Source organism: Porites lutea, chromosome 5, assembly GCF_958299795.1.
Source record: "Porites lutea chromosome 5, jaPorLute2.1, whole genome shotgun sequence".
In the NCBI taxonomy this organism is placed as follows: domain Eukaryota; kingdom Metazoa; phylum Cnidaria; class Anthozoa; order Scleractinia; family Poritidae; genus Porites; species Porites lutea.
Genome location: NC_133205.1, coordinates 31,281,542 through 31,294,391, shown reverse-complemented (window position 1 = coordinate 31,294,391; position 12,850 = coordinate 31,281,542). Strand labels below are relative to the sequence as shown.

The following is a 12,850-nucleotide window of genomic DNA, read 5'->3' as shown; positions in this document are numbered from 1 at the left end:
CAGTTAGTTGTGAAGAACATTATAACTACTGTTAACAGAAGTGGGACAGTTGATTGAAAAAGTATTAAGAACCCTGTGGTTGCAATGTTGTTCTTTTCAGAGCATTTGGTTTGTGAGGATGAGATTAAACATGCATTGTTGGCGAGTAACTGCATCTGTCCAGGAATCTCCACCTTTTTCACTCTCCTTCTTCATACACTTCATGAACAGTAAGAAGCCTTCAATGGTCTGTGTTTTGACTGATTTCAATAATTATAGTTTGTACCGTAGTATTGTTTTTTTTTTTGTCGCAGCTCAGTGGTAAAGCATCTGGACTAGAAACCAGGTCTCAGTTTCTTATAGGGTGGATAGTGCTATCCATTGGATAAAGCTCTGTCCAGTGGATAGCTTATCCACTGGACAGTGCTTCATCATTATAGTGAGTCCTAGGACTCATCTTGTGAAAAATTACGAGTCCCAGTCCAGAACCAATGAGTCCCAGTCAAAAAAAAAACGAGTCCGAAATTGAAAATGATTCGGCCTTTATGTAACCAGATAGTTAACCTGAAAAGATACTCCAAAACTCTGTATTAAAGTATACTGAAATTAAGATATAGTCCTTCTATTTTAAACTGAGCACAGTAAAGGCTAAAAGACATATGCATCGTTAAACAACAGCCACGATAACTGCCACAGAAATTACAAGAAGGGGATATTTCTACAAATGCACATATTCAGATCAATCGATCGATCTTTGCGTCCTACCATGAAATATTTTGCGTCTTTGGGGATTTTTATGTGTCAGGGACGCAGGACGCAGAGGTAACAAAATCACTGCTTTATGTTTTAATCAAAGAACAATAAATATCGTCTTCTGTTGATATTCATTGAATCGATCTCCAATAGTTGCTGAGGTGACTAAAATTATTGCAGGGCTCATGGAGGATCGCCCTTAAGAGAGATGGGAAGTTCCAACTGTATGCACTATTAATATATTATGTGACTCTATTGACTACATTTCTAAGATTCAAAGAATGCCATTACTATGGCAGAGAACTGTGGTTACCATATGTGTGTACGTACAGTTAGACTAGAGAAGGACTACAGCATTTAGACTGTTGCTCTCAATCCACTGAGCCTTTTGTGTCTCTGTAGGAGCCAATGTACTCTATCAACTCAAACTTTTGTGCTGTATTCAATACCACTTGTTGCATTTAAGGCGTGGTTCAGAGGATTGGCATGAGATGTTTGGCAAGTGTGCAGGAAATGAAATGTATGACATTCGCTTGGGTGCCAGCAAGATGTTCAGACCTTACTGTGGCAAGACATTTACACATACCGCCTTTCATGTTCATAAGAAGTATGTGGATGCATTAATTCAATTAATTTTTCAGGAGTTACCAATAACCTGACCTTTTGTAGATGCCTGATTAACTGAACTGTTTCCATGGTTCAAGGACTCGGTTATTGCTAACTGCTGTATTCATTAAGTCTACCTTGGTGGCCTCAACATCACATAGAATGATTTTGACTAGTGAGGAAGTGATAATGAATAAGGGTTTGACTGTCAATGGAACTGAATACACTCCACAAAAAGGCCATATAGCGGTCATTTCCTATTGCTTTTTCATCAGCAGTTTGCTCAGGAGAACTTTATCAATGGTACTGTTCCCTGAGACAGTTTGAGAAGATGTCATGATCTTTTTTTGAATTGTGGATTTAAATTTTTGTTCATTCAACAGATGCAAAATATCTGATCATGTGTAGTACGTTATTCTTTCCTGTCAGGTTTGGAGCAACCCTTTTTGCAATTTCTGCTGCCAAGAAAGGCTATCGGATTTTATTAAACCCTGGCCCCAACCATATAATGGATTATGATGATCAGTGTTACTACATTGCTATGTCAAGTGAGGAAGACTCGCACTTCAAAGTATATAAAGAACCCAAGCAGTCCTCAGTGGGTCTCCTTAAGAACAGGGTGCGCCATAGAAATGACTCAGCCATAACGACAGGTTCTGTAACGCTTGAACTGTGTACAAATGCAGTCGATTCAGGTAATTGCTTTTTAAGTTTTCTGTTCAAAAATATCTCACTTCTGCTTTCAGCTCTCGTTAAAGGTGTGTCATAACACACCTTCTTGATGAGAAAGCCATTAATGCTTCAAGAAGAGCTATAAAGTTGGCAACCTCCCCAACTAAACTTGCTTGTGCTTCGAACGTTAAATTCGCACATTCGAATGTTATAAGAGCATATTTGAAAAATGTGTGGCTTCAAGTATCTTCAAAATTCGGACACGAAAATAATTTCCTGTTTTTTGTTTTTGCCGTAGTTAACGTTATATATAATAATAGACCTGAAATATCTAGATGAAGCTCCAGTAAACGCTGTTGAATATGGCATCCCCAGTGATCAAGCTACTTCCTCCTCCTCCATAGGGATCAAACCTGAACACGGGGAGAGATCTTCTTGAAAAAGGAGGCAATATGGAAGTTAGTTTACATGTAGGAGACTCAAGAAGGTCATCGTACTCACATTTATTGTGCGATTCTGATTTAGAGGATGATGAAGCGGCTTCAGAACAGGGAATGGATCTGCTTGAAGACACTAGTAGAACACCAAGGTATAAAGGTCATGAAACGAAAAAATGTTATGCAGCCTATGCGCTTTCATTCCTAGTTTTAAAGGTAAAAGGTCAAGGGAAAGATCCTCACATGTTTTACCTTGGTAACTCGTTATATTACTGAAACCAACAAACTTAAGGCGGATGGTACACTCATTTTATCCCCCCCACCCCTCTCCCCTTTGTCTTTCTATCAGTGCTCTGTTTTGCGGCTATTTGATGCACCTTGACCCTACGCGGAAAGGAAAGAAGCGATAACATGGATTTGAGGTCACACCTGGGAAGAAGGCTGTGCACTAACCGGTGCTACTGGTCATAACATTTACGCATTGAAAAGAGCTAGAAATCTCAAAATGAACATTCCAAAGTCATGTCTCCCACACCATTTACTAGTGCTCTAATGAATCTGCTACTACGGTATTCCAAAATATGTATGGTTCCTTTCTGGTTTAATGGTGATTTGAAACAATCACAACAGTTGAGAATTCTCTTAGCAGCCTAGTGATCTCCTAACAACAGGCTAAAAGATATATTTTACTGTATTCTTAGTTGGACTTATTACTTACTGAAGTTATGATTGTGTTTGATGTGTTTACAGTTACGTTGCTGACATCCCACCCTGTTCTTCATATGTTGGTCATGCAATTATCAAATGCCATCTTCTTAAAAATCCTAAGACAACTTGCTGTTTACCGCTTCGAAATGAGGTCAGTTTATTAAGAGCCGAAAAAAGATATTTAATATAGTTTATATACATCCTATGTATATCATGTATTTTCAGTTTAAGTTTCAATCCTTTAGCTTAAAATGCAGAGCCCAATTGTTCGAAGACCAATTAGCGCTTAATACAGGGTTAAATTTAACCCGGGTTTCTTTTTCTTTTGTTCAAAAGCATTTTCTCAGATAATTTTCTCTGTTACTTTTAAGAGCATCCAATCATCAACTTGTTGACAAAAACAGTTCAACTGAATTTACATTTCAAGAAGTTTCGCACTAACCTTGAGTCATCTTAACCCAGCCTTGAACAACCCATCCCAGAATCATAAGGCCTTTTACGAATTACCCGTTGAGTCTCTGTCTTGAAATGAGTTCTGGTGCCCACCTTTTCATATGGGAGTAACTCTCTTATTCAAATTGCAGCGGGTTTTGTGCTGGCCTCTGCGTTCAAAATATGGGTAATAATAATAACATTTATTTATACCGCGCAAATTCAACTATACAGTTTTCAAATGCGCCTTACAATTAAAGATCAAAAAATATATTAATATATAATCAAAATTACACGAATGAATAATTATCTAGTCTATAAATTACAACAGAAAAGGCTTTTTTAAAAAGCTGAGTCTTCAAATTACGTTTAAAAACTTCAAAACGGGAGGTGCATCTAAGATCTAACGGAAGATTATTCCACAATTTTGGTGCGGCGGCTACAAAGGCTCGGTCACTAAGAGTAGGGAGAGCCCTGAAGTTTGGATTTGAAAGCAGATATTTGTTATTTGATCTGAGGCTGTAGGAAGAATTAGGTTTAAAGTTAACGAGAGATGATAAATAATTAGGAGCTGTTCCATTGATTGCTTTGTGAGTAATTGTAATAATCTTAAATTCTATTCTAAACGTTACAGGCAGCCAGTGTAATTCGTATAATATTGGTGTTATATGGCAATATCGTGGTGCTAGATATAGAACTCTTGCAGCTGCGTTGTGAACACGCTGCAGTTTAGTGAGGGCGCATTGGGGTAGTCCGTATAAAAGTGAGTTACAATAGTCCCATCTGCTTGTGATGAAAGCGTGGACTAATTTCTCGGCAGATTCTATGCTTAGATATTATCTGACGCGTCTAATATTGTGTCGATGAAAAAAAGCACTCCTATAAGTTTTGGTTATGTTAAAGTTCAGGTTGAAATGGCAGTCAAACCAGGCCCCTAAGTTTCTAAGGGGTTCCGTGCTGGGAGAGATGATGGATTCGCCAATAGTTAGAGTAGCGCTTTTAGTTTTCTGTAGCTGCGCCTTCGCCCCAATGAGCATAAACTCAGTCTTGGAATCATTGATCATCCAGCTACGGATGTCACAGAGGCACGCTTCCATTGCTGCAATGGCGGCGTCTTGATCGGAATCATCGTTTGGATGGAATGCCAAATAGATACCGGTGTCATCGGCGTAACTGTGCGCTGTTGGCAAGTGCTGGCTAATGACATCAAAAATCTCACTAGGGTAAAGGGAGAACAGCATTGGGCCGAGATAGGAGCCCTGTGGCACACCAAACTTCAGATCAAAACTGTCTGACTTTGCACTGCCGATTACAATACGCTGGGATCTATTCGACAGATAGGATTTGAACCACGTTACTGCTTGATCTTTAATTCCAAATTCCTATTCCGGGCGCCGCAGTAATATATCATGGTTTACTGTATCAAAGGCAGCGCTTAGATCTAGGAACACTAGTAATGTGACTTGTTGCTTGTTCATGCTGACGAGTATGTCGTTGCGCATGCGCAGTAAGGCAGTCTCCGTACTATGATATTTGCGGTAGGCTGATTGAAATTCTGGAAACATCTGATTGAACGACACGTGATCAGAGATTTGTAGTGCAGCTGCCTTTTCAGTGCTCTTTGAAAGGAATGCGAGATTGCTGAGGGGCCGTTAGTTTTTCTTTATCAAATCCATGTTGACTTTCTTTAACTTTGGTCTCACTAAACCCTCTTTCCAAATGTCAGGAAAATGACCACTACTGAGCGAAAGATTAACCACGCTGGAAAATTAATGGTAAGTAAGAGTTCATTAATGCAGTCTTGAACGATCTTGGTAGGTAGGGGTCATTGTCGCAAGTCTTGTTTGAGGCATTCAGCACCAGTTTTTTGATACCTTCAGACGAGTGCTCTTGGACGCTGCTCCTGGTCGAGTAGTCAGGCTGATTTGATGAGGGGTCCATTCTATCCAGTTTTGAGCGAATGTCATCGATCTTTTGTGTAAAGAATCTCCCAAAATCATTAGCAAGCATAGCAGGGTCAGAGTGTTTGGGGTATTGTTCCTGTGACGACCCTCCTAGCAGTGCACTGGCCGTCTTGAAAAGCTTTCTCTGATCACAATCGTTTTCATTAGATTGAAGTAATAGTCACGCCATGCTTGCTCCATCACGTGATTTGTATGATTGCGTGCCTGGATGAATTTTACCCTGTCTGACTTGAGCCCTGTCCTTCGCCATATTCTTTCATTCCGTCTACGTAAACGCTTGGCTTCCTTGATTTCGTTATTGAACCAAGGAACCCGCGGACGAACCGTGATAGTCTTCTTCTGAAGTGGAGCATGTTTATCTAACAGGCTGGTCATGGTTGAACTGTAACAGAAAACAAGGTCTGTAAGTGCATCGGTTGGGTCCTGGCATAGTCTCGATTTCCTGAGATCATCCTTGAACGATTCAATGTCAATAGCCTAAGTCTCCCGGTAGCAGACCTCCTTAACAGTTGTAGCCGGCATACGGAGAGTTAGTTTAGATAGAACAGTGCAATGATCTGACAAGAAACTGTCAGAGATGGGCGAGGTCTGAACAAGGCCATCCAGGACCCGTGTAATGAGCAAGTCTGAAGTGTGTCCAGAACGGTGAGTTGGTGTGATCACATGCTGTGTTAGCCCCATGCACTCCAGGAGATCTAAAAACTTTATAGCGTCGGCATCATCTGGGACGTCCACATGAATATTCATGTCTCCTACAATGAGGAGACGTTCAGATGACAGCACAATGATTCTAGGTATTCAGCAAATTCGCTGAGAAAGGTGGTTACCGTTACTGGGTGTTTATCAGAGTACGGTGTCCGATAGATAATGGCTACCTTGACTTTGTTGTTTCCTACGATGACAATATATTCAGCAAACTCAAACGAGGTCTTTTCCCCAGCGGTGTGAAGGGTCACGGACAGTTCTGTGCTAGACAACAGAGCAATACCACCCCCACCTCGGTGAGAGCGTATTTGATCATGAAGCATGTAACCAATAGGAGTGCATTCAGCTCTAACCGCCTCATCGTCCGAGGATGGCCAAGTCTCAGTTAATGCACATACATCAATCTTGTTACTGCACAGATGTTGTTGGAAAACTGCAGTCTCATTGCGTCTCCCAATGTTGCGTACGGACGTTTGATCTGATGAGTGAGTGAGGCGGTTAAGCTACCGGAATAAACAGGGGATACCTTTTCATTAGCGGAGTTCGTTTAATTAGTTGAAAACAGGGAATGTAAAACGGACGTGAAAGTTAGGATGGCCGATGAATGCATAAGAGGCTGAGAGCAAAGCGGAAGAAGCTACGTTTCCTTTGACCGCGCCAACAGCGGAATTGGGGGCTATCATAGCCTGGGTGGCAGGCGTTCGAAAGGGAAGGGGAAGAGAATTAGGCCTGCCACGCAGGCTAGGGCTATCAAAGAGCCTCGACACTCTTTAGGAAAGAGAACAATGAAATAGACAACAAAATGCAACAGCAGAAAATAAAATTGAGCTTTAAGTAAGTGAAATATTCCAGCGCTTGGAAGAATAATGCATGCGTGTAAATGTACAAGCAATTGAACTGGAGACAGTGCCCAGAGTGCAAAAATATGACATGACGGTGAAAAATATCGTTTTGGCGGAGAACTTACAAAAATGTAGATTCGCTCGATTTTAATAAGTTCATCCCAAGGCGATGTTACAGAAATTCTCAAAGAAACAGAAGGGGGCTTTAATTTGGGACTTAAAAAACAATTGAAGAGTTGGAGGACAGAAAGAGCATTCCGCCTTTCACCGAGCATTGATGGAAGGAAAAGTAGAAAGCTTCTTTTAAACTAGAGCTTCCACCCAAAATCCCCAACAGTTCATCGCCTTTCTCACTCTGCAGCTTGTTCAAAAACCTCCAAAGTTGATAGCAGTGGGAGTTCTACATTTCTCAGTTCGAAATTATAATTAATCAATGGAATGACCAGGAAATTGAGACGAACTTAAAAGTGCCTGCTCCTGTGCGAATTTTTAAACATCTCAATATGAAAGGGAGGCAAGTTCTTGGAAGGACTGAGATTGTGGAACATGAAATAGACTGTTCGTCAGCCCCCGTGAAGATTGTCGCCGGCACAGCTTAAGGAAGCCTTAAGCTGTTGAGAAGATTCATCGGCAAGAAAAAAAAAACACTTCTAACAGGTCAAGGTCGTTACCGTTTCTTGATGAAAAAGAAAGATGGGTTCACTAAGTTGTGTGTTGATAGCCGAAAATTGAATGATCTCTCCTCTGTCGGGGATTGACAACAAACTCGATAACTATCAGGTTCCTCGGGGTTATCAACCTTACATATTAAAAGTAGCTACTGGCAAGTGAAAGTGGGTGAAATGGACCATGGGGAGACAGCCTTTACAGCAAGCAATGGACTTTGGCAGAACAATTTGGTGGCTTTCGGTCTGCTTCATCTTTCCTACATAGTTTAGGGCAAGGTAAGAGGCTGACGGCAGCGTCGCGGCTCCGATCGACCCCAAACCACAGCTCGTGGAAAATGAATTCCTCTAAACCCTGAAACCACTGAAGCATCTCCAGCTAGCCACGCGAAGCCAGCAGGCGCCCTAGAACTCTTACGTTAACCTACTAAAATGGCGGCCCGAAGCTGTTAGGATCGCAACTGGTCCAACGAAAAATTTCAAGACCTAAACTTCGCCCCCTATGTTTTCTATATTTACTCACGTTATGAAACCCGTAAGTGACACAAACAGTGAGCCTGGGTTACCTGTGGTACGTTTTATTCCCTTAGCCCAGGGAGAGCAACAATACGAAGATAAAACTGGAGGGAGATGAACGCTTTTGTTATGAATATTTGTGCGCAGATCTTGCTTTGATATTAAAGAGGCTAAGAGTAACTTGCAATAGCCTAATCTAAGGGAAAAGACAATAAATTATTGCCGCTGTGGCTAACATCGGAATGTAATAACTGTTTATCAATAAAATGCGTGCACTTTCACAACTGATTTCGGGTTTATTCCATGTATTAGGAGGAGCCTCACGCAATGTGAGCACAGTTATTTACATAAAAATGGCCACGAAAAACGAAGAATCAAGCTTGAAGTGAAATGTAAAATTCAAGTTAAAAGTGTAGATTAATGTATATTTACTTCGTTTTGACTACAAATCATTTAGTGATGTAAAAGTACCGCTAAGGAAGTTTCATTTGAACGATGGCACCATTGTATTTCGTTCAGAAACTTAACATGTGTCCTTATTGAATGTTCAGCTGCTAATCTGTCGTTTTACTTTCTTGTCAGGCCTGTGTACACAGGAACGTAAATGACAGTGCTCTCTTACACGAGATACAGCATGGGGCGATCATTGTTGCATCTCCTGTAGCTGAAGCTGGCCTTTACGACTTCATTCTTCCTTTGAGAGCATACCATCGTCCAGAGTGCACACTTAAACCTATAATACTTCTACTTAAAGAAGAGTAAGTAACAGGGTGTTCTGTTTGTTTTGTACGAGGTCTTAAAATGTACACATGTGTTTACCATTTTACGAAAATGCCCTTAGTCCGGAGTTGTATCTGAGATCGTGATTCTTAGAATTTCGTTGCATTTTCCAGAGTCTAGTCTGTAATTGAAAATGTTTAGACAGGTTTTCATTCCACTAGTGATGCATACTTGTTTCTTTGCAGACCAAATCAAGGTTTCCTAATGGCGGTTCGTCACTTTCCTATGCTCTATTACATGATAGGAACCATAAACAGGTAGAAAATAGTTCCTGGATGCCTTTGATGAAGAGCAATTAAACTGTTGATGTGACATTCACTTTAAATCATGAAACATCCCATTTAGCAACAGTCAATATGTTTCCTCGTAGTTTGGACGACCTTCTTGAAGTTGGTTGTCTTCATGCTCATAGCATAGTGGTGGTAGGCTTTGGGTCCCGTGGTCAGACCTCCGACGAAGATCACATGGCAGATGCCACTACAATAGTGGATGTACAGAATATTTACAGGTAGACTGTGTTTCTTCTGCCCAAACCTATATATTTCTATATTGCTCAGGGAAACCGTAACTCGGAAACATCGCAGATTATAACTTAATTCAATTATTATTTCCTTGGTAAGCGAGTGTGAACACTTCTTTGGCAAACAGTTATAAACATAAGACGTACACTCTGATTGTTTCTCCAGATGCTTTCCAAGAACAACTCTGATTGTTGAGCTAACATACGCTTCTAACATGCGTTTCATGAAGTTCAACTTTCTTCCATCGGAAATACAGAGTGAATCTACGATCGTCTGCGTCTCCAACACACGAGAGGTACAGTTAACAAAAGTGATAACGTGATCACGGGAAGCTAAAAGTTCTTCTGAAAAGGTATTTGTTGCTCACACGAGTCATATTTCTTTTTATTGTTGCAGCGACCCAGCCTGCAAAAGAAGGACCATCTCAACTACATTTTCAGCGAACCATTTGCTGCTGGACATGTGTTCAGCATTGACATGCTAGACACTCTTCTCTACCAGGTTAAATCCAGAATATACACAGTGTAAAAATGCAAGTGGCGAAACAGCATATGACATTACGTTTATGATACGAATTAAGACTAGCGCTATCAGCATAGTCTGATTGTTGTTAGGCTAGGTGTCTTAGGAAACCCAGTGAACGCACATGGGCATAGCTTACATTTCATAGTCCCCAGTGTTTTGGGTAATTACAACTTCTTGTTACCATTATTGTAAACAAGGGTGAGCTCTGGCACTGTGTCATTTCTGTGATGCATTCTAAACATTTTTAATTCACCTAGCTACGAAGAATTGACCAAGGAAGGCAATTGCTAAAACCAAAGGTCTCCAATCGAGGGATTTAATTTGACTGCCAAAGATAATTCATTCAGAGCAAATTGGGCATCGTACGTGTAATTTCAGTGATTTTAATTAGAGCAGCTAAAGGTTTTTTTATTTTCAGGCATTTGTGAAGAATTACATGATCGACTTGGTTAGACTGATGTTAGGCTGCCAACAGGCTTTAGACTCGGGATACTTGTCTTCAGTAAGGAACCAACAATTCTTCAGTTGAGAGTCTCCCATGGAATAATTAAATCCCGTCGTCGCGAACAAAATGTTCCCTAAATCCTTTAAATCCCGATCCCAAAAATGTGTGTTGACAAGTAGGTAACGATTCATTCCTACGGCGTGACAGGGTGGAGGTCGAAATATAAGTTAAGAAAATAACGCTCACAGTTCTTTACCGGACCTCGGTTCTATAAAACAGCAAAATCCCAAATCGCCTAACCCCCTGTCTCGTTGTACTATTCACTTGATTTTCCAGAATACATCAATCCTCATCATGTGTTCTCTATTTTTTCTACGGAAAGAATCGAAGAAACTATAATTTGTGACAGAACGGTCAAGAGAACCTGGATAAACAATTCCTCTCTACTTTCCTTTACTGAACTGTTAGTTTACTTAAAAGGATCAACATACATGTTTAGATCTTGCCATTGGCGATGGCACAACCCCATTGTTATCCCTCAAAAGAACTAGTTGTTTCTGAGCATCGGCCTTTTCCATTAAACTTTGCTTGAAAGACAGTTTCGATTTCTAATGACAAACAGGAAAATGTGTGCCCTCTTGGCGAGAATAGCCCCGTTAAAAATAGTTGCGCAACCTTATTTTAAAATCTACTTCCATTTTTAATAACAATATTTCAATTTTTTCATTTAACCATTCACCATTTCCTTTATCTCAGCTCAAAGTGACAGGTGATCGAGTAGGGATAGAGACCTATGGAAGACTTTTTAAGAGACTATGCTCCAAAACCTGCGAAATTCCTATCGGTCTTCTTCGGAAGGATATTTCTGGGGTAAGAACTGAATATTTTTTGCCTTAATACAATACACAAATTCATCGTATGCGATCCAATGTTTTTTGTGCCCTTTGTGACGTACTAACAGGATTAAAATCAAACTTTACCGACCTTGGCCCATTCAACGGGGTGCATCGATTTGTCTATTATTCGATATTATAAATTACCTCATTTTACACAGTGAAACCTTACTTTGTTTCTTATTTGAACGATAGATTTCTTTCCAATCCAACGATATCGTGTTAAAAAAGGCTTTTGCTGGGATGTTGTTGAATTGCTGTCCGAGTACAACGCAGTTCTTCACACACGGTCCTTGGTAGCAGGTTTACTTATTAGAATTTTGTGACCTATTCATTTTTAACTTGATCTGATTTTCAAGAATAAAAGGTGACATTTCAACGAGCTAATATATATGTTCATTTTCAAGGACTGACACCCGTTTTGAAGAAGGGCACCAACTAAACACAAGGGAGGGAGATAAAAAAAGCTTACTAGCCAACCTGTGGTAATCAATGGTGCCTTGTCTGGAGGAAGCGTGGCCGAGTGGTCAGTGCGTTGGACTCGAAATCCGACGGTCCAGGATTCGAATCCAGCTCCGACCACTTGCTGAATTTGTTCTCGGTCGTCCATAAGACAAATCTTCGGCCATGCTTTAAATACACACATGTGACGTAAGCTTGAAAGCGAGGCCTAAGGGCCACCCGATTTCCCGCAAACTTCAAAAATAGTACATAGGTCAGCGAAAACAAGAGCTTGGGCCTTAGGCCTCGCTTTCAAGCTTACGTCGTAAGTTTGTATAGCCAACTAGTTTCCTTCTGCCAGTAGGGTTTTATTTAATCCTGTTATGTTCTATTTGGATTATTTGTTTCTAATTACATGGGTGGAGTGCCTATAAACTTTAGCTGGATAAGCTTAGTACCCTTGCCACTATAAACAAACCTTTAACCGTTTTTAACCAGTGAGTAATTCGCCAACTCTAATTATCCCTTTTCGTACATGATTTGATTAAAAAGCGGACTTGCCTTTGTTAGAAATACTCCTGTTATTCCAGGTTACTAAATTCTATTTTTATTATATAAAAGATTTAAGTTTGATTTTCTCGCTGTCATACACTTACTAAAACGTTTAAAGCACTAATTGATAGTTTTTTTGAGAATAACGTCGAAGAAATTCATCACAAAAAGGTTTTGAGTTAATGAGTTAAAGAGGCTTCACAGCCGCTTGAATAACCACTGGCATTATTGGTTATTTCTCAGTCTGTTGGTATTCAGAGAGTATGTAATCTTAAACGTACATTTTTGTAAACGCATTGAATCCTGAATCATTAAAATACGAAAGGAAAAAAGCATTCGATACATGGATGGAGCTTAAATTAGGCTAAGCTAGAATAAGGAATCAAAATAGCGCCACTTTTCTCTTTGTCTGTT

The 12,850-nt window shown here is 40.2% G+C and overlaps 1 pseudogene; it reads left to right on the top strand.

The window, feature by feature from the left end:
• LOC140936662 (potassium channel subfamily T member 2-like) overlaps positions 1 to 12,850 on the top strand; it is a 59,920-nt pseudogene that overhangs the window by 39,342 nt on the left and 7,728 nt on the right.